A 27421-nucleotide genomic window follows, 5' to 3' on the forward strand; every position below is an offset into this window, starting at 1 on the left:
CTGAGAGAAGCGGGCATGGTGACTATGCGAGACATATACCCAGATGGGCACTTCCTTACGACAGAAGACCTGAGTTACATAACCAATCCCTCACTGTTGTTTAATTTTACCATTCATAGGCTGTGGCAGGCGATTAAAGCTCACTATACCATGTACCCATCAGATCCCCTGGTGTTGCCGGTGCTGCAAACACAATCTGTTGCACCTTCTAGACGTAAACTAGTAACAAACCTCTACAGAGAGGTGTGTGATGGGAGAGATTTTGGATCAGATAAAAGTCTGACCCAATGGAATAGCAGTTTAACTCCACCACTACTAGAAACGCAATGGGACCATATTTGCAAGCTGACCGGTGCCCTCCCACCTAACGGTAACTTGCACATCATACATTTCAAATACATTCACCAAGTCTACCACACACCTGTTAAACTACACAGATGTGGCCTTAGAGAAACTAGTAACTGTAAAAGATGCGGACAGCCAGAGGCTGACTTCTTATATCTGACTGGGGGGTGCAGACGAGTGCTGTTGTTCTGGGAAGGGGTATTGCAACACCTACAGGAAATGACTGGGATTGCATTGCAATGTGTTCCGTCAGTATGCTTGCTATGCCATGTTCCTCACTTAAAGGGGGTGATGGGAAAATGTGTGCGCGTTGCGCTGTTATTGGCCAAGCACCGAGTCGCGCTGCACTGGGAGAGTGCGCTGGCTCCTACGACTAAGTGTTGGGTGAAGGATATGGTTTATTGTAATGAAAATCTTGTATTATATGCAGAGGAGCTACCTGCTGCGTCAAGACCCGGCGATATATGGGAACCTCTACGTCAATACCTGCTAAGACTGGTTTCCACTGACACGCAGATTGATTAGCGTCACTACTAATATATTCAAATGATGTACTGCTGCAGGTTATGTTTCGTTGGTCACTGCAAATGTTGATGAGTCAAACACTGGTATTGTTTAAACACTGTTGGGGTAAACTCAGTCACAAATGGTTGTATGATTGTTCATATTGCACTGCCTAACGCAGCCGTGAAATTGTAAGTATTATTTCAAATGCCAATAAAAAATAAAAATTAAAAAATAAATATAATTTTGTTATGTTAAATAGACCCAGCCAGAAGGTGGAGTCCATTTGTTTTATATAATCCGCCCAGATTCTATTCAGATGAAATCCTATTGGACTCAATATTTCCAGCTATGTCTCTGCTCTATGCTCTCTCGCTGCTTCTGTTTCCCCTTTTGACAGTTTATGAGTTGTATTAAAATAGTCTCTCCACCTTCACTGCTTGAAGGTACATTTGTGAGAATACATTATATGAATGAGTTCTGTGTTTACAAGCCCAATATTTCTTATTTTCTAACCATTTGTGCAACAAGCTCAGGTTTTTGCACCCATGTAATATCACTGTGTTCGGCAAGGAATAGATGTTTGACAAGAGAATGCATAAACAAGATGATGGATGAAGTGCTGTAGCTTTTCAACCACTCACCCCAGTCAGAGATCTGGGTTTAATTCATCATTCTTTTGCTCACTATTCCACCCCAGTTTGCGAATCAGTCTTGACCCTGTTCCTCATGGGTCCCTTGCGCGCTGCGCCACTGCATTCAAGCTAGCCTGGCTGATGAGGGGTGAAACCCCGAAACTGGCCCCAGGATGTTTGTTTCCAGTCCTGGGAGGACCTGGCCTTGCGGTTCAGGCTGTACTTTTCCCATGAGGAACAGTGTCAAGACTGATTTGCATATGGCTGGGTCCAAACTGGTGCTGCATAGTGAGCAAATGAACGATTGATGGAACCCAGATCTGTGACTGGGTGTGAGTGGTTGAACAGTTTCAGCACTCCATCCATCACCTTGTTGTGTTTTCTGTGTTTGCCCTAAGTGGTCAATGGTATGCTCAGATGTGGGTCCCCTGCTCACTGTGCCTCTGGATTCAAGCTAGCCTGGCTGATGAGTGGTGAAACCTCGAAACTGGTCCATGGGATGCTTGTTTCCGGTCCAGCGAGGACCTCACCTGGCAGTTCGGGCTGGACTGTTCCCATGAGGAACAATGTCAAGACTGATTTGTATACAGCTGAGTCCAAACTTGGGGACACAGTGAGCAAAAGAATGATCATTAAACCTGGGTCTGCGACTGTGTGTGAGTGGTTGAAAGGTTGAAAGGTTACAGCACTCTGTCCATCACTTTGTTGTGTTTGCTGTGTTCGCCCCCTAAGTGGGCAAGGGAATGCCCAAACGTAGGTCCCTTGCTCGCTGTGCCACTGGATTCACACTTTTCTGGCTGATGAGGGGTGAAATTCCGAAACCGGTTCCAGGATACTTATTTCCGGTCCAGGGACTACCTTACCTTGCAGTGTGGGCTGTACTGTTCCATGAGGAACAGGGTCAACACTGATTTGCATATGGCTGGATCCAAACTGGGGTGGCATAGTGAGCAAAAGAAAGATGGTTTACACCCAGATCTGTGACTGGGGGTGAGTTGTTGTGTTTGCTGTGACAAGAGAATACACCAGTTTGCAATCTACTCTTTTAATACCCTTACAGATATAAGACAGGAATACTCAGCCCTTCACTACTCATCCTGGTAATCAGTGTTGGACATTTAACAGAAACATTTAGATTTTTTCAAGAAGTTTTGTGGTTCCACTTTATTAATGGGCATGAATAGCCCATCCCATTTAGACTTAACAATAATCACAGAAGATATGGCCAAGAAATATTCATCCCTCACTAACCATACATGAATATTATGCTCTAGATTGGTGGTACACACTGTGAAAAATGTGGTTGTTGCTTGAATGGGCTGTAAGCCCTTCTCAAGCAACAGCCAACATCCTTGGCAAGAAGAACTACAAAAAGTCACTAAATTAGCATGTGCTTAAACTTCTTGTGGCTTGGTGTCATGATCCTCGCGAGCCATGTGGCTTCCAGACAGCAGATCGGCGCCACCCGGGGGTATCTAACCGCGCGGCAAAGGAGCGCATTCCTAAGGCCGACTACAAGTCCCAGAAGACCTTGGGACATCCAACGGCGGAGCACCGGAAGCGGGGTCGGTCACATGACCGCAGCTATAAGACCATCCCCCTCTGGAGAAATGGCGCTTGACAATCCGAGGAGGTTCCCTGAAGACAGCGCTTAGCGGATGGTATTCCCCGCTGGAGGACGAGCGCTCGCTTACCATTTGCAGCATCGTGACTTCCCTGTCCAGTACCCGTTGTTACGCCGCTCCTGAAGTCTCCCTGGTTCCCGTTCTTGCCTGAGGTACCTAGAGCCGGTATCAGGTAGGACACTCCGTTGGGAGGAGCAGGAGCACCCGTTTGCATAATCATCTGCTGGGCAGTGACGTAACTGCCGTAGCCCAGAGTCTTTCCCGAGGAATTCCCGATTTCCGTCTCCTTCGTCTGCGTCCTGTGCGAACAGCGCGAGGAGGCGTGGAAGCCCTGCCGCTTACTTCGACAATTGTTGACAGAGAGAGAACACCATATTGTTTAGATAGGCATTGCTGGATACTGCCACGGTAGTGAGGTTAACTACCGCGTGGGCATCAACAGAACGAACTGGTTCTGCACAAGCCATACCCTATCTACCGTTTCCAAGACCGTGATGCCAACGGTCTCCCTGACTGGGGAATCGAAGTTAGCGCCCACAGTAGGTGAGTGGTGGCCCTTGAGAGGGGAGCAGGGAGGTAGGAGGTAAGTGGTACTTCCGTCCCTAATGCTGTGCCTTGTCTGTCTCCCCCTTCCTGCAGCTTACTAGAGCACTACCCGTCAGACCATCCGGTTCCGAGACAAGCGGACCCGATCCTTCCCTTCATTCGTTCCTCTCTTCTTCCCCCTAAGTGCCTCTACCACGCGTTGGTTGTTTTGGTTCGCCAGCGTGGGGTTGCACCAGTGGGAAGGGAGAACTATTCTACACGCCATCGTTCCTGCCGATCGATCCGCAGGTTAGTAGGAGCCTAGAGTATACGGCTACTGCCGGCCTGACACTTGGAACAAAGCAGTCAGTCTTAACTTATAGTCAGTATTTTAAGTATTTATGGAGCACACAAACAGTAACAAAGTGAAAACACAACAGAAGAAAAATCCCAAACTAATTTAGAAAAACAGAGTAACATTTAATAAATGATTGAAGACGTAGATGACAAAAATCCAATTAGTTGAACAGGAAATATGCATTGCCAAAGATTTAAATAGGTATAGTTCCTGAAAGCAGAAAGTGCCCCACGTGGTCATCTGGGTTTTCCAGGCCAGGAAAAAGTCACTAATTCAGGCTGACTGTGATGGAGCACAGGCCTTAAACACTGCTACCAGGTTACTCCTGCTGAAAACATCACCTTCTCAAAGTTAGGTATGAAGAAATCAATTGCGGTGAAGGAATGTGTTGCAAAGTCATCCTGTGCCCTGGGCACCCCCCAACATTTTGCTGACTTGTACTGGAGGTAACTAACTCTGACTGACCCTGGGCTCTGCCTACCCAGGACCAGGGCCAGTGCTATGCTGAAAACACTTAGACTACAATAAAAACGCCTACATACACTAGGGTACACTAAGGGTTGGGGTACCCCTGTGATTGGCATGACCTACCCCATAGGGCCCTAGTACCTATTAGGGCAGGGGGATTTAAACTACCTATCAGTCCCTAGTATATAATAGGGCATGGCAGTTTAGTGGCCAGCAGACCTTTCTGCACTTGATTGTGTGCACTGCTGAAGCCTGTGGTATTTTTAAAAGTGTCTCTGTGTGGCAGGACTGCTTTTGAACATTAAATTGTGCCCAAACTCGACGTTTGTGTTTGGGGCACTTATAAATGATTAATCTACAATGTTGTGGCATATTAGGTATCAATCACAAAAAAGAGTTCACGGGTCCGTACTGGTAAGGGGGGGTTCAACGAAGGGCTAAGTGTACTTTAACGCGCATCAGGGGATTCTCTTTTTAGGACGGTTCCCCTCACACACCAGAGGTGTCATGCTTCATCATAGGGGTGCCTACTCAAGAGAGAGACATAGTCTCTAAGTGGGCTACAACCCCCTCGCTACAAGGGAGGAGCTCAGGGATGTTTTATATGAGGTCAGCGGGTGTACTAAAAACCCTATGTGAGCCTGGGGTGTTGTGAGATCATGCAGTGCTATAATGTGAGTGATTTAAAACTAACTGCGGGGTTGAAGAACCGGGCTATTTAAGCCTGGCGGTGCAGGGTGCGCCTGAAATCTTCTGAGTTCGCCTTCCAAATTACAGAGACACGGAACACTCTGTCTGGCATAGAAACTTCAATTTATTAGCTGCAGCTAGGTACAGTTGTCCTAGAAGTACATCAGTGGTAGGTTCTCAGGAGACTGCCACTTCAATCCGTGGCTCACAGTCTTTTGTAGCGCTTGAATCCCCTAAAGTAACAACCCCCACAATGTGCAATAAAAATAAAAATTATCCACAAGAAAACATTCTTTGTACAAGATACAGGATAATGGGTAATAGAAATTCCTTCCCTAAGGTTGTGTTCTCTACCCGACCCTATAGGTCAGGTGGCATAGCCATTCCTTGGTTAAATTAATTTACGACAGGACGTGTTTGCGTGTTGAAGATGGTGATTCGTAAAACAACTGGAGAGGCCGAGAACGGTCACCAAGGGTCAATAGATGGTTATCTGGGGAATTAGTTGCTTCGAGACGGGTCTCAGAATGGACTTAGCTCAGGGAAACAGGAAAGGTTGTGTAATATGTGCAACAGTATAGAACGTGAAAGAAACGCTATGAAGGTTGAAGGGGCCTGAGTGAGGACAACAGCATAATGGTGTTACAAGGAAAGATGGGGCCGTATTTGAATTTCCTCAGACCCTCCTTTTGCCATTACTCAGGCAAAGAAGCCAGAGGCTGTTGTTAATCTGAATCGACTTCAATAGCCATGAAATCTACAAGCTGTTGTTGCAGCATTATCTTTGTGTCCGCTGCTTTCTGTGCCACCGGATTTGGAACACACAGGGTGGTGCAGAGCCCGCATATAGCTGGACCACATTGTAGGCAAAGGCAACATGAGAAGAGAATAGCCAAAGTCGCTCCGACAAAGGTAAGAATCTTCCATCCCCATGTAGACAGTAGTCCCCCAAACCATCCCATCAGATACCAATTCCCTTCATCCTGGTGAACGGACTCAGCGATCTTATGTAGCTTAGAGATGGCTTGGTATACTGTAGGGGCGTTGTCTGGAATACAAATGCAGCAGCTAGATACGATCAATCTGCATACGCCCCCACGGTCAGCAAGGATGATATCTAATACCATCCTGTTCTGAAGCGTGACAAGGCGGTCAGCAGCGAGTTCTGCAGTGATGTTACTCAAAGCTCCAGCTGTTTCATTGACAGTAGCTTCTACAACTCGAATTAGTTGTCTTATGTCTCTACTGTTGGCTATTGAGCCCCAGAATGGAAGGAGTCCTTTCAAGACATCCCCGACTTCCTGTCCTGACGTATCCTGGCCAGACGCCACCCCTCTTTTCTGTAAATGATGCTTGGCATCTGCTATATATGTAGGGGGCAACAACCAAGCGATATAACAAGTGCCTCTCAAATTACCTGGTAGAGAAGTGTAAGCCTTATTTCCACACACAAAGTATGTATTACGTGAGGGAACCATGCGAGGCCAATCTGTCCCATTCAATGTCACAATATGTTGGCAATTGCTTGTACCTTTATATTCTAACCCTCCTTTCCTAATACAGAATGGTGCTTGTCCAGGTACCACTAGAAAAGTTTGTCCTTTTCGAGAGGTTCTGTTAGAGGGTAGAAAATACAAATCCGTAGATTTGGTTTGGCGATCAGCATATTCTGACTTCTCACTATCTGTCCCATATATCCTTTTTCTGTCTCGCCAACATAAATGGTATAGATGTACTCCCAAGCTCCTTACTTCTCGAGTATCCCCATCTCCAGAAAACACCCAACTGGCGCTCAATTCCCACCATGCACTACAAGAGCCATTAAGTGAAAAAAGGAAGGGTAATGTATGGCATTCCAGTATTCACCGAACTTGGCAAAAGACCACAAACCCAACAGTTCATCGCATTAGTGGTCAATTGATGTTGGTGTAGCATGGAAACAAATGTGTTGTTGCGGAATTCACTCCTTCTTGACTCAACATGAGGTGGTAGAGTGCCATGTGTATGCATTTCAACCGTAACTTTGGGAGTAGGTTGTGTAAAAACTACGTGTAGTCCCCATCCTATACAAGACAATATAATACATATCAAAATCAATATTATTAAAACCACTATAAAACGATTATGCAATAATTTACAATGCTTTGTGCTCCTTGTTTGTATTTTGTCCATTCCCTTGTTAACAGTCATTTCCAGCTCTAAATATTGCCCGTGACGGGAGGTTGCTTCACTCAGCTGTGATTGTCTGTAGTTCTTTATACTTTCCTATAAGTCCCACAGGCCTAGAGCCACATTTGGGTCACAATTCTGAGACTTACGATCACGGCCCTGCAATCATGTGGAAATCGGGATAAAGACAAAAGTCAATGAAGCACTATTGAGGTATTTTGTTCAGTCTGGGCCTCAAATTGTACCTCTGGGAACCAGGTACAGTTTGTTCTTGGAAAAGGAGATGTGGTTTAGTAGTGTCCAATTTCACTGCCGGTGGTATAGCTGTCTGGAGGACCTCGTCGTCGTCTTGTCCTGCTCCGGCAAAGTCTAGGCGTGCATCGCTGAATAGTCCAAATCTTGGTACTCTTCCGGTTTCAGAGTCACTAATTCGTTTATGAACCCATTGATCATAAGGCAATGGTAGGGGCACTTTCTTGCAATGTACCCCATGTACCCAGTTCTTTTTGCCGACCACCTTTACTGCAGTACGCGTCGTCAGTAGCACCTGACGAGGTTCTCTCCAGCGAGGTTCCAAGTTCTTTGACCTCTGGAAGTTTTTGACACAGACCCAGTCTCCCGGCCGTATGGTGTGACCAGGGTCCGTTGAAGCCTGGGGCAAAGTATCTTGTACCTGTTGGTGAAGGACACGTAACTTAGTGGTTAGATCATGTAAATAGTCAATCAACAATGGATGCTCTTTCTCTGAGTATTTATTTGGCCTTGGGACTCCCCAAACATTTGCAGGGCGTCCAAAGACAACCTCATAAGGACTAAGCCCCATACGGGAATGGGTGGTTGTTCTGGTTGATAAGAGAGCCAAGGGCAAGGCATCAGGCAAGGCAAGACCCGTGCTGGCTTGTATTTTCGCCGGCTTAAGCTTAAGGGTGCCATTATAGCATTCTACCAAACCTTCTGACTGAGGATGGTTTGCTGCGTGGAATTTTTGCTGAATGCCAAGGCCTGTACATACTTTCTGCATGATCTGACCCACAAATTCCCTTCCGTTGTCACTCCAAATAATTCTCGGTAACCCAAATCTTGGCAGAAACTCCTTCAAAAGGACTTTTGCCGTGGATAGAGCAGTATTATCTTTCAGGGGATAGGCCTCTACCCATCGGGAGAAGGCACATACCACAACAAGAACGTACTTCAGATTGTTACATCGTTCCATGTGGATGTAATCTATTTGTAAAACCTCAAAAGGGTAAGTTGGGGGAGAAAAGTGTCCTGCTGGTGTTAGTGTTCCCTTCCCCGGGTTATGCATTAAGCATACAATACAATGCTTAACCAGATTGTCTGCACATTTAGGGATCCCCACATTCTTCCATACCGGAGCCAGAAGCTTGCATATACCTTTAGCGCTAATATGGGCTGGACCATGTGGCATGGTAACTACTGGGAGTATATAAGCATCTGGTAACAACCAGCGTTGATGTTCTGACAAGTCTGTCCAGCACCCTGTCACATCCAATCTTCCTATACTTTCTTTCCACGTACTCAATTCTTTCTCTGTGGCCTCTGCCTGGATCGTTTTCATACTGTCCACAGTATTCTCACAAATCCCTCCTTGTGCAACCCATCTAGCAGAGCCCGCAACATACATGCGGCTTGTAGTGTCTCTAGCTGTCTCTTTCGCTATGTGGTCTGCGAAAGCATTTCCTTGACCTACATCATCAGTGATCTTCTTATGTGCACTACACTTCACAATCGCTATCTGAGTGGGCAAGGTGAGTGAATCAAGGAGGTCATTTACCAATTGGCCATGCTGTATCTTAGTGCCATAGGATGTGAGAAACCCTCTTTCCTTCCACAGGCGGCCAAAACTATGGGCTACTCCAAACGCACACTCACTATCAGTATACACATTCACCCTTTTTCCTTCAGCCAACACACAAGCTCTAGTCAGTGCTATCAATTCAGCTGCCTGGGCTGAGTTATGTATAATACGCGCTGTTTCTACAACAGTGTATATGGTAGTGACTGCATAGGCTGAGGTCGTTTCACCATTGGGAAGCTTAAAACAAGAACCGTCCACCCATAAGGTCCCATCCGGGTCTGGGAGTGGAGTATCCTTTAAATCAACTCTGCCTTTTGTCTCTTCCTCCGTGCGGAGGAAGCAGTCGTGTTGCTCCTGAGTGTCAGTTTCTACTGGAATTGGCAGCAATGTTGCCGGGTTCAAGGTATTACATCGTTTAATGTGTATGTGGCTAGCCAAGAGCGTCAATTCGTACCCCGAAAGGTGTGCACTCGTGAGGTGTTGGGTCTTTGTTCTATTTAGGAGGGTGTCTACTGCATGCGGTACCATGACCATAAGGGTATTATCTAATACCAATCCAGCAGACTTGTGAATGGAAACTGCCGCTGCTGCTGTAGCCCTCAAACAGCTAGGTAATGCCTTGGCCACTGGATCTAACGTGGCCGAAAAATAGGCACAGGGGCGTTGCTTGTCCCCAAATCGTTGCGTTAAAACTGATAACGCGCAACCTTCTTTCTCATGAACATAGAGTGTGAAAGGCTTACTGTAATCAGGAGTACCTAACACAGGGGCAGAGCACAAGGCAGTGCGTAAATCAGTGAAACTTTTCTGACATTCCGCAGTCCATGGAAGCGAGTGAGTGCCAACAAGGGTTTTGCCAGGAGGGAAAAATTGGGGATCCATTGTCTACAATAAGAGGTAATACCCAAAAAGGCACGCACCTCTTTTTGCGTACATGGAATAGGCATTTGGGCAATTGCTTGGATACATTCCGGGGTCGATCGCCGTCCCTCCTTTGACAAGAGATGACCTAGGTAGGTAACCTCTTGGCAGCAATATTGCAATTTTGATGGTGAAACCTTGTGGTTGTGGTCAGATAAGTGGCGTAACAGTGAAATGGTAGCCTTTTTACAAGTGTCTTCAGAATCTGCTGCAACCAACAGGTCATCCACATATTGAATGAGAGTGGCCCCTGGTGGTAAACACAAAGTATCGAGCTGTGATTTCAATGCTTTACTATAAATGGAGGGGCTCTCGCAATAGCCTTGAGGAGCTCGCTTGAACCAGAAGCTTCGGCCTGCTAAGGAGAAGCCAAAAATATCCCTACTTTCCTCAGCAATGGGAATGCTGAAGAAAGCATTTTTGAGGTCAATGACGGAAAACCAGGAAGCTGAGGCTGGTATCATTGTCAGCAGGGCATTAATATCCGGGACAACATGGAATTGAGGTATCACAATCTTGTTGACCTCTCTGAGATCAATCACAAAACGATAGACAGGTGGCTGAGAAGGGTTGGTTCAGTTAAAAACAGGCAGAACAGGGCTATTGCATACATTTCCCCTAGTCTCTTCGACCACATCGTTTTGTACCAAATCATGAACTATAGTCAAAAGAGCTTTTTCGCCGTCACTGGAAATTTTATACTGTGGAATGCGAGGAAATTTAGTATTAGGCTTGAGCGTTAAAATGTAGGGAGGAATTCGCAGGAGGCCCACATCATTGGGGCCGGTGGCCCAGAGGGTGGCTGGAAGAGATTGTAATTCAGGGGAAAGCTGATCTTTAGACAAATACATCGGTGAGGTCAATTTCTTACCTAAGGTAAGACGTACACCAGAAGGGGAACAGTGTAATGTTGCATACAATCTCTTCAATAAATCCAAGCCCAACTAATTTTCTCCACAACCAGTTGTTAAAAGGAGCGGGGCCTCCAATTTGTAAGGACCTATTGAAATGGGCAAAGGGCATGAAACGGGGTTCTGAACTGGGGCGCCAGAAAAACCTATAGAAACATTTGTACAGCCAGACAAAGGTGCCCCAGGGAGTTTAGAGTGAATCATAGAGCTCTTTGTTGCACCAGTGTCTAATAGGAATGGCACTGTAACACCTAGTGCTTCCACATCAACATAAGGCCCGCTTTGGTCCATAGGAACTGATACTACTCCCTTACTTTGTACATGGCTGTCCTAGTTAGGTTGGGAATTCTGACTCTCATCCTCAGTATAGTAATCACTGTTGTAATAGTTGGTAGACTGAACATTTTGCTGATCAAAATAATTTGTGGAGTTTCCAGGGGGCATGGAACGTTGGTTATTAGGCGGCGTACCTCATCCTCTACCTCTTGGTGCTGACTGATAACCACCCTGGCCTCGTGACGCGGGAATACCGCTCGTGCGCTGTAACAAAACCGGGCAATTATACTTTAAATGGCCTTCTTCTTTACAGTAAGCGCATTGATTTTGGCCCAGTGGGGGTCGGGGAGCGAAAGGCCCAGACCTCTGCGACTGTCTCTGGTATGGTGGAGACGGCTGATATTCACGTTGGGCAGGGCGAGGAGGATAAGCCTGTTGCAAAAGAACTTTTGTTTTCAACTCTTTGGTCTTTTTATCAAGTTTCTCTCTTTCCTCTTCATCCCTATTTTCATAATACTGGGCAGTAGCCAATATCTGGGCCGAAGAGGAGACCGCCCACGCGCTTTCGGAATTCTTCAACTTATTAGATATTTCTGGAACCAAATTTGACACGAATTTGTCTACAAACAATCGTTGGCCACCTTCCGTGCTCATATCCTGACCACTATGATCGATGAACGTCTCCTCGAAATGAGTGAAGAAATCAGAGACGTTTTCATCCGCTTTCTGCTTACAAGCCGCTAACTTATCCCAATTAACTCGCAGAGGGGGCATCATAGTTTTCAGTAAGGTAATGATCCTAGCTGGGAGTTCTGTAATTAGAGCCTCAGATTTGGCACCACCCACTTGGAGTCTGTCCGCGACGAGTATGGCAGCCCAATCACCCCCCAGTTCCCCCACATGGTCCTCCTTCCGAATCCTAACCCATAACGGTTGTGGGACCACATTACCCATTAGCATGTCTATATCGGCCAAATTCATAATACATGCATCGACAGTTTGGGACAACTCTTTGTAGTACCCAGCAGGATTTTTACGGGGGTCCGGTAACGACTGTTTAAGGGCCAATACCTCAGATCGTTTCCACGGAACGTGTACCCACACGCGTTGAAAGTGAGCAGGTATAATAGGATTAGCACCCTGAGCTGCAACCTCCTCTCTCCATACTGGGGGAACCTCTCGCATGGGATAGTGTTTTAATTTTCGCCTGACTGAGGAATCGCGTTTTGGCAAGGACCGGCAGGCAAGCATCATTCTAAAAGTGACAAGCGTTCCTACCGCGTCCTCGACCTCTGCGCCCACAATCAGCCCTTTATCAAACTCGGCCTGGATATCGAGCAGGCCCTGAGGGGCTCGTCCCAATCCCATATCCTCCCACTCTTGACTTAAAATTTTACACATAGTATCAAAAACATATCTCTGCGTTGGTGCCTCCCACTGCTGAAAGGTGACCATAATATCTTGCACACTATACTGGGGGCCATTCGTGATCCACCTTCGGGCTTGAAGATCTAGCACTTCCCGTTCCTCCGGACCTGGTAGCTGACTACGAGTTTGTCTATGAGGAGGAACAGAGGTCATTTGAAATGTCTCAAAGAGAGGGGACAAAAGGCCAGAAACGGTATCGATCATTCGGAGAATTTGTCATTAGGACAGGAGACAGAATATTAGGCGGGACAGAAGAGGAAGTAACATTTACGGAGGGAGCCGAAGGTAAGGGAGAGCTCGGCAATGCTGGAGAAAGCTGTGGTGGGGGTGCAGGAACCGGTTGGGGAGCGACAGGTGGGACAACAGGCGGAACAGGCGGGGCAGGTGCTAACAATAAAGGTGCATTCGCTCCGGGGGCAGGCGGTAATCCAAAAGGTACATTAGCTCCCTGCGCATAGGGCGGCGGTAATCTCAACAGATGGGACATTAAAGGATCCTTCTCAGGGTCCACATTTTTCTCCGCAGGGGAAGTTGGCAACACTGGATAACATTTATCTACCGCCATACGATGTTGCCTATCTGAGACCTCAATCGCATGATCGGTTTCATTATTTATAAACTGTTGCGCAGCTTGCAAAATAGACATATCCCTCCTATCCCTTTTAGCTTGTTTTATTTCTTTCTGTTTGGCCTCCTTACGCCGGGCTTTTCGTTTAAACAAAGTGTTCTCCAAATTATCTAAAATATTGAGCTCAAAACTGCCATTCTGTGGCCATCGTAAAACACCATCTTTTCTAGTATAGCGAACCCATGCCTCATTAAAAGCTATGGGGCCAATACCATGTTTAGAATATACTTCATAAGTGGGAGTTCCGGCCGGAGGAATTGGACAAGAGTCCTCCAGTCGGGAAGCCCTATCGCGATTATAACAAAACCATTTTCCAAACTTACTGAAACTAGGCATCGCTACCACAATAGTTTATTTCCAAACTTCAAGGGGTTAATTAGTCACTTTATAGTACAAAAAAAAAACTGCACTCACCCCTCGGTTTCGGCTTTTGCAAAAGTCCAACAAAGACAAAACAAAGACAAAGGAGTGGCCACTATACTTAACTTAACCAGATGTTTCCGTACGCCAACAGAGGTCCGTCTGATGTCTCGCGATACAAATTACCAAAGGGAGCCAAAGCGTGGCCGCAGTCAGGGCAGCAGGTCTTTGCAGCCGTTGGAAGGGAGAAGCCACACGGTAAAAAACCTTCGGTCCACTTACGACATGCAGGGGTCGATCACGTGGTGCGCGTCCTCCGGAATTTGTTTGCGGGGCTCCTCAAGATCCTCGGGCGGGACCCATGACCTCTGAAGCGTCCTCAGAGAGGGCACCAAATTGAAGAACCGGGCTATTTAAGCCTGGCGGCGCAGGGTACGCCTGAAATCTTCTGAGTTCGCCTTCCAAATTACAGAGACACGGAACACTCTGTCTGGCATAGGAACTTCAATTTATTAGCTGCAGCTAGGTACAGTTGTCCTAGAAGTACATCAGTGGTAGGTTCTCAGGAGACTGCCACTTCAATCCGTGGCTCACATTTTTTTGTAGCGCTTGAATCCCCTAAAGCAACAACCCCCACAATGTGCAATAAAAATACAAATCATCCACAAGAAAACATTCTTTGTACAAGATACAGGATAATGGGTAATAGAAATTCCTTCCCTAAGGTCGGGTTCTCTACCCGACCCTATAGGTCAGGTGGCATAGCCATTCCTTGGTTAAATTAATTTACGACAGGACGTGTTTGCGTGTTGAAGATGGTGATTCGTAAAACAACTGGAGAGGCCGAGAACGGTCACCAAGGGTCAATAGATGGTTATCTGGGAAATTAGTTGCTTCGAGCCGAGTCTCAGAATGGACTTAGCTCAGGGAAACAGGAAAGGTCGTGTAATATGTGCAACAGTATAGAACGTGAAAGAAACACTATGAAGGTTGAAGGGGCCTGAGTGAGGGCAACAGCATAATGGTGTTACAAGGAAAGATGGGGCCGTATTTGAATTTCCTCAGGGTTAGCTATACTGCAACTTTTATTCAGCTACCCGGTGGCAGGATTAAAAACAGAATCTTGCTGGTAACACAGGTGTCGACATTAGAGGCTTCTGTGTTGAATCAAGACCACATGTTTCGGCCAGCAGACCTATAAAGTGTCACAGCTTTCTTCAGGGTCAATGATTTAGCTAACTGCAATAAAAAGGTGAGCTACGTGAATGTAACGCCCTGAACGTCTCGGGATCGTTTAACAGACACGATAATGAGGACGCAACCACTTGTGAAGGGTTAGTTATTTTAATGAAGGCAAAAATAACACAAAGAAGAAACAAAAGTTATAGTCACTGGAATCCTCCAGGCTAAGTACGTTACCAGCCCACAGCACGGGTGGTCCTAACCGTCCTCTGCATATACGCCGGTCCCGGCGTATGCCAACAGAGGGCAGAAATGAAATGGCCGACAATACCAATCGGTAGGCTGTGAGGGGCATGAAGAGTGTTGGGGAGGATCGAGGAGTCAGGGAAACACCCAGCCGGGGTCTCTACCTGAAGGGAGCAGCCGCTCAACCTCTTCCTCAGACTGCACCGGGACGCGGAGTCACCTCCTGGTGATGCGTCACCGATACCCCAATCAAAACCAAGAAGACTGAACCGAGAGCAGCCGCTCGATCGATCCTGTGGACTTCCGAGTCTGTAACGCGGCAAACACCTCCGGGTGTGCGTTACAGCTGGCAGTCCCTGTATCTCTGGTCGGGCTGGGAGTTACGACTCCAACCAGCAAAAGCGCCACTGCGCTTTGACTCAGCCGAGTCAAAAAGCGAAGCTCAATGGTTGACCGGTAGAGCTTCCGGGTCCTTCACAGGTGACGATGGGGCAAGACACGGCCCAGGGAGTAACGACTCGACCTACCTCCGTTCTTGCCTTACTGGAGCTCCACTCCGGAACACTGCTCTTCACGAAGCAGGTACGTCGGTGTAAACACAATATCCGACAGCGTTGTACCTCCCGGTTCCTCCCTTTATAGGGCGTGTTTTCCTTGAGTTATGTAACAGCTCTCCTGTTTACATAAGGGCGTGTTTTCCTTGAGTTATGTAACAGCTCTCCTGTTTACATAAGGGCGTGTTTTCCTTGAGTTATGTAACAGCTCTCCTGTTTACATAACCTCTCAACCGCTAAGCATCCTGGGAGATGTAGTCCGTTTTCGCTGGTTACCGTTTTCCTCCCCTCGCATGACAGGAATTCTTGACAGTGAAAAAACAATAGAAAAACACATGCAGCAAATAATGATGACGGCGTACTAATATCCTTCAATGGAATCCAGAGAAGCAAGTGTTCGCTAGCAAAAGAAATACTAGATCGACATAGCAAGGTCTTACTTGCAGCAACATTGTATCATGATTACCTAGCAAAGATCCTGTGAGCCACAGCAAAGTTGTTCCCGGATGTCCAAGATGGTGGCTGCAAGTCAAGACTACAGAAGAGTTCATGGCTTGCTGGAAAATATAGTTTGTTGTCAGAACATTGTCATATAGTGTTTCGTGCACAAACCACAAAACATTATTTAGTGCAGATAGTTCTGACACTGGGGATGGCCAGATTTTCTTCCCTGAGAAAGACTCAGTATGAGCAGGTTTGGAACATTGATCTTCCGCAATCACCATGTTCCAAGAGGATAAGCAACATCTCCAGTCCTGCCATATTAATACGTACTGCTTGCCTCTGGGAATCTCACTGTCTTCAACTACCAATGCTGTAGTTACACTGTAGGCAGCACAGTTTGATGAGTAGGTGCAGATGTTCTTGGCATGGCTTAGCAAAGTTTTTTGTTTTTCAATAACAAACTTCAAAAGCAATTTGTTTATAAAAAGCAAATAAAAATAGCCCTGATGTGAAAGGAACTTCATCCTTGGGGATATGTTCCATTATTTATTTCCCCTCCCAGTGCCACCATACTTTACATGGCACTCCGGGTTAAGGAAATGGTCAGTGACATCACTCATGACATCACTGATGACATCTCAAATGACATCACTGATGACATCACTGATGACATCATCCATTGGGTATGCACTCACACATCTATGCATAGAGTCACACACACCCTACCCACACAAACACTCAGCAACCCATACAGATACTGAGACAAGCACTCAATAACTCATATACACACTTATATATGTATTTACAAAACCATGCCGCCACTTATACAGCAACATACAGACACATACAAACATTTACACAGTTTAGTCACTAGTCTGCAGTAAGATACATTTAATGACTCACTTATAGAGTCAGTTACGCACCACACAAAATCATCCATTTACACACTTGTACACCCACTCATTCTTCAACAGGCCTTTCCCTATATATATTAAACATATTAAAATTGTTCAGAAACACATACCCAATGGATGATGTCATCAGTGATGTCATCAGTGATGTCATTTGAGATGTCATCAGTGATGTCATGAGTGATGTCACTGACCATGTCATGAGTGATGTAATATGTGACGTCATCAGCAGTGGATTGCGGGCGCGCGAGTTATAGTTAGCTGAACTAACTATAATGGGGAAATTTCAATGGTTTTGTACAAGTGAAATGTCCAGCTAACTATAACATGTGTGAAACCTATGGTTTTTTCAGTGAATTTGCAAGGTTTTTTTTTTTTATTCTTTTGAGATTTTTTTTTTAAACAATATGCTACCTATGTATATAATCATTGATTTACTGTATCCTACAATATAGAATGGTTCACCTTTTTTAAATAAATGTTTAGATATAGTTGAATAACATAGTTTATATCTTCTACAAACCTTTATTTTTTTAGGATTTTCTACCGTGCGCGTACGGTAAGCTTACGGTACGCGCACGGTACGCTTTAAGTACGGTGCGCGTACGTAATATCTATGCTCCGTGTGCGCATGCATACGCGATTTACGTACGCATCCGTACTTCGTCTGCGACGCGTATGCGCTTGCTTCCTACGCGCATGCGCGCGCGCACGTTACGCGGAACCGCCGTACGTGTGTGCGCACCTGCCTCTAATGCGCATGCGCGCGTGCGCGCGTCTTACGTACGCGCATGCGTACTTTTACCGTGCGCGTACTGTAAGCGTACCGAGCGCGCACGGTAGGTCATGTGATCCAGAAACAACACTTTTCATTGGTTTAAACTTGTTTCATTTCCAGAAACTTCCAACACCACACCCATTCCCCTCATTACTGCTTGTGATTCCCTAGGAGAAGGAGCTGAATTGTCTTTGGGATACAATGGCAGAGCAGCAGTCCTCTTCTGGGAGTGAGCAGGACAGCATTAATAGACACAGAAAGAGGAAACAGAAGAATTATTTTGTCTGGCAATATTTCACATTTCCAGAGGGGCAGAAAAAAGTCAATGCTCCATTAGTCACCTGCAGACTTTGTGGGCGTGTCTTATCTAGAGGAAATCCAAAGAAGAAGTATTCTTTTGGAATTTTCTCTATGTTTAGACACATTAGGGATGTACATCCCAAGACTTTTGCTCGACATACTGAAGCAACTCCTCCAGTAAGTCAGCCGAGCACATCCGCAGAAGCTCAGCCGAGTACATCTTCGGCAGCTCAGCCGAGCACTTCCTCTGCGGTGGGAGCGTCACCCTCTTCTGCTCCTCTGGACATTTACCCTCGGTTTCAGAGAGTACATATAAGGTGCAATACTTGTTACTCTCTTATTGCTATTGGGGAGACTAGTATTCCTCTAATAGACAATAAGATTGAGCAGCACAAGTGCGGTACCTTTTAATATTGCCATTCTTTCTTTCCTCTTTCCTCTGTCCCTGTATTAACACAAGGGCTCTTTTAAGAGCCACCCTACCTCACAATTTTTTTTAATTTATTTTATCACTTTTTTTTTTTTTAAATGTTACCGTGCGCGCACCCTTTAAAAAAAAAACAAAAAAAAAAACATATATTTATTTCACCCTTCAATGTACTTGAGGGACCACAAGGGAAATGAGAAAAGCAGAGTGAGGAGAAGTGAAAAAAAGTGAATATGAAAGTAAATGTGTGATAAATACAGATATTATCAATAACTGTTTTTTTTTAATTGCTAGAAAAAAGTATTAATTTTCCTAAATTTTCTTTCTCAATCTGTAAAAAAAGAAAAAAAGTATTAATATTTAACAATACATTTTAGAATACAGTACACATATTTTGTTATTTAAAAAAAAAATTGCCCTTTTTTTGCTGTTTTCAGAATATATTGAATTTCACTGTAAATCGTGAAACCAATTGCATTCATCACTTAACAGCGGGCAAAAAAATTAACAATCTAAAAGATTGTTTAAAAAAGCCCTGAATCTCTTCTCAGTAAAACATACCTTTATAGAAATGTAACATATTTAATAAAAACATCATCTAAAAACAACAAATATTTGCAATAAATATCGTCTGTAAATCTTGTTGCTTAAGCACTTACACCAAAATAATATCTGTCAAAGAAGTCCACAAGAGAAATTTTTACCTTTCCATGAGGCCAAATGGTAATTTTTAAATTCTTTTTTGATGAAATATCCAATGGTAATCCAATAAAGTCGCAAAAATGATTTCTTCAGATGTTGCAATTTGTATCTAAAATTTTGGTTTCAGAAAAATTAAATAGGAATACCTGAAAGAAACCTTTATATAATTTAAATTTAATACTATATTTTTTTTGAGCTTTTCAAATCTTATAATACTATCTACCCCTTTCCTACAAGTGAAAAACACAATAAAACCAACACGAATTAAAGCTTCCCCTTTCCTACGAATGCAATTCTAAAAGAACCAGAGTAACACGAATTGAATCTCTGACAACAATTCCTGTGTGCGCACAGACTCATGGTGTGATTCTAGGCAGAAAACGAAATTTGATTTGCAATTTGAAAGCACACTTACTACTGTGGTAGAGCAAGTGATAATTACTCTAACAGTCTGACACGTTTTCATTATATTTTTCAGAAACAGAAAAGAGCACATGCCCAAACTGCTTTTTGAGACCATGAACATGTGCAACCTAAATGACGTACTACACTCTAGCAAAGGAAATGAGCCTTGGTGATGTTCAATGTATTAGCGTTACTCACTGCTATCTGAAACACCACACAGCGCTGAATAGTAAGCATGACTGTACATGAGAAGCAGCTTGCTCTCTGCTAAGATTGTGCTTCTGGAGACTGTCTACTGTCAGGTGCAAAAGAGATCTGCATGGACGCTTGCACAACTGCATAAACATTGGAGGCATGTATGTAACACTACATGTGTGGTAAGGGTTAATTGGACTTTTGAACATGTACAAACTACATGACCCATTGCAGGAGTGGAAGGAAAATCTACCATGTTGATGTCAAATGTGTTTGCATTGCCCTCTCATTTGTGACATATTAATTTGGGCTCAATGCTAGCCATCACAGTTCAAGAAAACAAGCTGCCCCTTTCCTACGAATGCAATTCTAAAAGAACCAGAGTAACACGAATTGAAACTCTGACAACAATTCCTGTGTGCGCACAGACTCATAGTGTGATTCTAGGCAGAAAACAAAATTTGATTTGCAATTTGAAAGCACACTTAGAGCAAGTGATAATTACTCTAACAGTCTGACACATTTTCATTTTATTTTTCAGAAACAGAAAATAGCACATGCCCAAACAGCTTTTTTATGCTGAATACAAACCATCACAGTTCTAAAAAACAAGCTGCGCCTTTCCTACAAATGCCATTCTTACAGAACCAGACCAACACAAATTAATTCTCTGACAACAATTCCTTTGTGCACACAGACTCATAGTGTGATTCTAGGCAGAAAACAGTATTCCTGGGTGATACCAGTACACCTTAACTTCTAGAGAAGACATACTCCATAATATCTTACAAGTTCAAGGCACTTAAATATCTTCCTTATCTTAAAATATAAAACACAACTTTAAAAGTGGAAGGAAAATGTTCCATGTTAATTTCAAATGTGTTAGCATTTGCCTCTCATTTGTGAGAAAGTGATTTCTGCTGAATGCTAACCATCACAGTTCAAGAAAACAAACTGCCCCTTTCCTGCAAGTGCAAGGCTAACAGAGCAAGAGCAACACAAATTAAATCTCTGATAACAATTCCTGTGTGCACACTGTCTCATGGTGTGATTCTAGACAGAAAACAGTATTCCTGGGTGATACCAGTACACCTTAACTTATGGTGAAGACATACTCAATAATATCTTACAAGTTCAAGACAGTTAAATATCTCCCAAAACACAAAATGTGAAAAACAACTTTGAAAGAAGAATCACATTTCTATTATTTATATCAAAATGCACCACATACATTCCCTCTCAAATTCATAACTCACCTTTAAAAGTAGTTAGTTCAGAAAGAAATGTGGCACTCAAACAGCAGATTATCACAGGAACAATCTCTGAGCTGTACACCTCTCTCCTCTCACCAGAACCAGTTAATGGCAATGTTTCCCTCTCTTTTTTCACACATATACATGTTAACTCCAAATCACAGTGCTTCCCACATTTTTTTCAAATGGAAACACACATTTCTATTGGTTGCAAATTTCAACCCTTTCCAAATGATCCCTTCCCCCAACATGACTTCTGCCTGCTACCATAGCAACAGGTCATGGAACAATGCTGTGAGCAGAGAGGTCATAAGTTCAACACACAATGTTTCTAATCCTTAGAGCAAGAGTGCTTGACTTTTCAAACCTAACAGCAAATCCAAAGTAATGTTCTGTGGGTACACATTTTTCTGAGCCAATACAAAACATGTTTGTAAAAATCTAAACATACAGCCTAGTTTGAACTGTTAAATGGTTTGAATCAGCCAATCAGTTCTTTTTAAAAAGTATGTTAGCCTCCATTTTACAACTGTCTTTCTTTTCATATTGCCATTCTACTGAAAGACACCTTCTGAGTGCATCCAGATCTCCTTGAAAGATGTTCACAGTGTGGATTGTAGGTCATAGCTATGTCTTCTGGAGTGAAAAGTTTGCAGAAAAAAAGAGGTATTGTGAAAGACCTTGCTTTGCCAAATTTAGACATGGAATGGTCAGAGAGGGTTAAAGTGGCACCAATTAATGCCTTTGGTGAAAACCTTTCTACAACTCCCACAGCCTAACCTTATTATTGTGCACTGTGGTGGAAATGACCTAGGCACTTTAACTGGGGTAGGTCTGGAAATGCTTGTTAAGGACACCTTTGTGCAATTGATGTCACTTTTTCCACAAACTGCCTTTGTATATTCTAATATATGCCAGAGGCAAAAGTGGAACTGGTCCAACCAATTTTGTCCGCAGATTGACAAAGCAAGAAAGCACGTCAATAAGTCTGTTTCTGCTTTCCTCAGAGACTATTGTATGGGTTCTATATACCACAACAACTTGTGTTACAACATGCAAGACATTTATAGAGGAGACGGTGTACATTTCAATGATGAAGGGAACAGAGTCTTCCTCTTGAACTTTAGACTCTGCATCGGTACTTACTTGTAGGTACCAAAAAAACACTTCATAAACACAATGGCTCTTTTTAGAGCCACCTAACATCTAAACATTTAATTTTGATTTTGAATTCTATTTTTTTGAATTTTTTTTACCGCCGTACGCGTACTGTACGCGCACGGTACGCGTACCCCGTGATTTAAAAAAAAAAAAAAAACATTTATTTTTCACACTTCTGGGTCCTTCTTGGACCCCCTGACAAAGGCTAGGGGGTCTGCAACTCTCTGCCTTGCCCCCTTTTCACGTTGTTCACCTTAGTTTTTCAGTGTGAGACACACAAAATGGCGGCCGACACTTCCTGATTTCGACCGACTGGAATGTTTACTATCACGTAACCACCAATCAGAATTATGCTTGCGCACGGCAGCGTGCGCGTACGGTACGCGTACGGTACGCGTACGGTGCGCGCCTATAGATATGTATGTACTTTTAACTGCAATTTTCTCAGGAACTACTGAACAGATTGACTCCAGATATTCAAAAGGCCCATCCCTGACCTGAGGACTTTCTCTTTCCCAAATTTCAAATTATTCTGTTCAGCCGTTCGGGCTGTACCTTGGACTAAAGGTCCCTATGGAAAAATGCATGGGGAAAACGCGTTTTGGGACCCCCCTTTTTTCTCAGCCCCCACTGGACGAATCCCCCCGAGACTTTTAGGGTACGAGCGGAGCGGAGCGCCCCACCTATTTTGAAAATTGCGCGAGGATTCGTCAACCGGCGCCAAAGTTATTCAAAATAGAATGTTGAGGATTTCCTATGGAAACACGGTCCTAACTATAACTATCTACTGGCGACCGCCAGTAGATAATTACAAAATGGAGGTCGCAAATGTGTAGATATATTTTGGATCAGATATTCCAAAGAAAGGTTGGTTTATGTTCTGCTAATTACTTTAGCACCTTTTGGCACACTTTTTTCAATAAAAAGCAATCCATTGCAGATCCTCTTAGAAGTTTTCAGGGTGATTTGCCGAGCAGGGACTGTTAAAAAGGGAAGAACCTAAAACACGTTTTTCAGATTCAATTTCCCATAGGAATTTTTTGAAGCAATACAGAAAAAAAATGAGTGAACAGAATTACACTAAATTTGGCAGAAAGCCATATCTTTGCTCAGAAAGTGTGTTTTTGGTGATTTCGTTTAAAACCATTCAGCCATTTTAGAAAAATGAAGCTTAAAATATAGTAATATCTGTCTTCAAGTGTTTTTGCCAGAGGTAGTGCTAGATGTATCTTCTACAACAAGATAAGCTCAAATGACTTTACTTTAAGTGCTGTATTATACAAAGAGCCCCAGGGGCACTACGGGCATTTGCCCCTGCTTTGCACTCCCCTGGGGCACTTTGGTATTACAGAGAGGGACTCAGGCGCTTGTGTGGCCCCTTCTGTAATACAGATAGCTCTTGTGCACAAGTAGCACCAGCGCTATTGTCAGAGGGTGTACCCTCATTTGCATGGGGTCATAGCCCCATGCAAATGAGGGAATCTCTTTGCCTCACCACCCGTGCAATTAGTGCTACGCACACAAATGATGGATGGAATGCTGAATAAATCATACATTCACCCCCAGTCAAGAGATTTGGGTTAAATCCATCGTTCTTTTGCTCAACATGCCAGTTTAGACCCAGCCATATGCAAATCAGTCTTGGCCCTGTGCCTCATGGGAACAGTCCAGACCGAACTGCCAAGCCAGGTCCTCCCTGGACTGGAAACAAGCATCCTGGGACCGGTTTCTGGGTATTACCCTTTAACAGCCAGGCTAGCTTGAATCCAGTGGCACAGTGAGCAAGGGACCCACATCTGGCCATACCCACCCCACTTCGGGTGAAAAGTGCTACGCAAACAAATGATGGACGGAATGCTGAATAAATCATACATTCACCCCCAGTCAAGAGATCTGGGTTAAATCCATTGTTCTTTTGCTCACCATGCCACCCCAGTTTAGACATAGCCATATGCAAATCAGTCTTGACCCAGTCCACATGGGAACAGCCCAGACCGAACTGCCAAGCCAGGTCCTCCCTGGACCGGAAACAAGCATGCTGGGACCGGTTTCTAGGTATTACCCTTCATCAGCCAAGCTAGCTTGAATCCAGTGGCACAGTGAACAAGGGACCCACGTCTGGGCATACCCATCCCACTTAGAGTGAAAAGTGCTGCACAAACAAATGATGGACGTTTGCGTATGGCGGGGTCTAAACTGGGGTGGCATGGTGGGCAAAAGAAGAATGGATTTAACCCAGATCTCTTGACTAGGGGTGAATGTATGATTTATTCAGCATTCCTTCCATCATAATACATTCACAAATGTACACTGAAACCTACTGTTCCTGACATTTATCTACTTCCAGCTTCAAACATTTTATGGCCAGACAGGAGGCTAGCATTATGCATGACCTTTTATTAACCATTTATTTAACCACTTCTGAGCAGCAATTAAAGCTTCAAGTAGAACAACATGAAGTCATAGAACAATAGTACAACCACTGAGTACATAAATCCTAAATGTTCTAATCTCCTCCTCTTTTGTTTCCTGCTTCTGACCAGATGAGTATATTTTAATATCCAATTGCGCACTGTGACAATAGAATGTGGATTTTACAACTTGGATGAATGATAAGTGAATATGTTGTATAATGATAAGTATAGTGTTTATGCTTTGTAGTAAAATTGTATGCCTGATTAAATGAAAAATGTTACAGCTAGGAACAAAGTTTTTGTGGTGAAATTATTTTTGGGGATAAAAGAAGCGGTTTATGGAAAGCAGGCCTACCGTTAATTTAATGGGCTCAAGCGGGGAAATGTAACTGCTCCGGTGCGTGTGGGTTGCTTGTGCCATCACATCAAGGAAGCGAACTCAGCATGAGAAGGCTGAATGCGCAGGGAGCCTGAAGAAGGTTGCGTGCCCAGTACAGCATATAGATGGTTTTCTAAGGTGGTTTGGGCACGAATCGTAAACATCAAACAAGACGCTGAGTTTTTTTAAAGAAGTAGGCCTTGTTAGCCTAACGTCAGTAAACCCAGTGATGTGTGTACAGGAATGAGTGTAATCTAATGAGAGGTCAAAGAATCTATGACCCCAAATTTAGATCTGGACCTCATAACTTATTTATTCAAGTTGGGTCGGGATCTGAGAAAGGGACTTGAGAGGTCATTGAAACAATTAGAGAACACTCTTTTAGATGTTTTAGGGCCTCTTGTATGGATCTTCGATATGGTATAAGAATCCTATTCTAACAGTACAGCTCTTGATATTGATCTGCTACAAGGATGGAGCCAAAGGGCAATCTGTTTCATTGGCAATTGCAATGCAGGTCTAATAGCAGAAACATAAGGCAGTACTGCTTAGAATAAGCCCCAAACTAGAGGATTTCACAAAATGTAGTGAATAGCCCAAAGAACTTTTGTTTGGGATGGATTAGTAAATTCTTGGGTAAACATGTCCAAACATTTGCAACCAATTCAAGGAAACAAGCCCATGGAGATTTATTTCCAAAAAGAAGTACAAATAATTGTGGAGGAAGGGGGCATGTTAGAAGAAAGGGCAATTATACAGATATGGGAGAAGCAAAAAGGGTTTATAAGTACTCTTTTTTGTAGTGGAAAAAAAGGGCAAGGAATGGACACTGGTAATCAATTTAAAAGAATTTATTATGTGGTCTACAGGCATTCCAAGATGGAGGGTATCCATCTGTTGAGGGACACTTTTGTGACCAAAGACTGGTTGGTAAAGACAGATTTGAAAGACGCATATTTTTCCGTACCAATAGAGAAGATACGTCAGCAGAATCTTCAGTTCAAGTAGAAAGGTCAGCTTTACCAGTTTACTTGTCTCCCGTTTGGTCTGTCATCAGCACTGTGGTGTTTTTCAAAGGTGTTGAGACCAGTAGTGGGTTGCCTCAGAGAAAGAGGAGTGGGATTATTGATTTATTTGGATGACATTTTGATTATGAATCAGGATGCAATGACATTGCAGGAACACAGTGTTATGGTTGAGGAAATGTTGGATGGGTTAGGATTTGTAAAAAATCAGAAGAAATCGATCAGGGAGCCAGTGCAGCAGGTGGAGTTTTCAGGTTTTGTGGTGGATACAGTAATGGCACAGTTGCTGTTACCAGACAGAAATAAGTAAATGGATTACTGAGGAAACAAGGTGAATTTGAGGCAGTTGTCAAGAGTAATTAGACTACTGTCATCTTTGATTCAGGCCCTTTCTCAGGACCTTTACAAACACTCAAGAAATGAGGTTAGAACAGGGGTCTCTTTTTATGGAGATAGTGTGAGGTTGACTGCCGAGGCTCAGGAGGAGGTGAATTGGTGGTTGGAATATTTACAAGCATGGAATGGCTGGGCCATTTTTGGAGCAACACTAGATTATGCAATGGAGACAAATGCAAGCAATCTAGGATGGGGTGCAAGACTAGATGCTCAGGAGACAGGAGGAAGATGGAGTATTTTGGAAAGAGAAAAACATATCAATTGTTTCAGGTGAGAGCTTTGGAATCAGCAGTTCGCAGCTTCAAGAAGCAAATACAGGGTTCTATGGTGCTTTTAAAGATGAATAATATTTGGGCTGTGACAAACATAAACAGGTTGGGAGGAAGCAGGTCAAAGAAACTGTCAGAGTTAGCAAAGGATTTTGGGAATTTTTGCATGGAGCACAAGATAAGTGTGAGTGTACAATATTTGCCAGGGAAGGATAATTTAGTGGTGGACTGGAATTTCTGTTTCTTGAAGGATTGCAGCAATTGGAAGCTGATGCTGAGACCATTCTAGGAAATTCAGAAAAGGTTGGGTCTGTTATAGACAAATTTGATTGTGTCCGGGTTACTGAATCAGTTAGACAGGTATGTAAGCTGGAGGCCAGATCCATGGGCAATAGCAGTGGATGCTTTCAGTCTCAATTGGCAGGGTGTGAACGGTTATGCATTCCCACATTGCCCATGTTTCAGGGAGCTCTGATGCAGGTTAGGAGGCAGAGATGCAAACTTGTGCTGGAGACTCCAATTTGAGTAGCACAAGCCTGGTATCCATCAGTAATGGAATTGACTATTAAGGATTCAATATTGATGAATGCAGGAAAAGGGCTTTTACAGGATGTAGACAGAAGGGAGCATCCTCCGGTGGAGTCTGGAGTGCTCAACCATCTAGTTTGGTGCATTTCAGGAAATCAGAAAGATCTGCTAAGTTATCAAGTGTCGCTTT

The sequence above is a fragment of the Triturus cristatus genome, chromosome 2_1 (assembly GCF_964204655.1).
Source record: "Triturus cristatus chromosome 2_1, aTriCri1.1, whole genome shotgun sequence".
Lineage (NCBI taxonomy): Eukaryota > Metazoa > Chordata > Amphibia > Caudata > Salamandridae > Triturus > Triturus cristatus.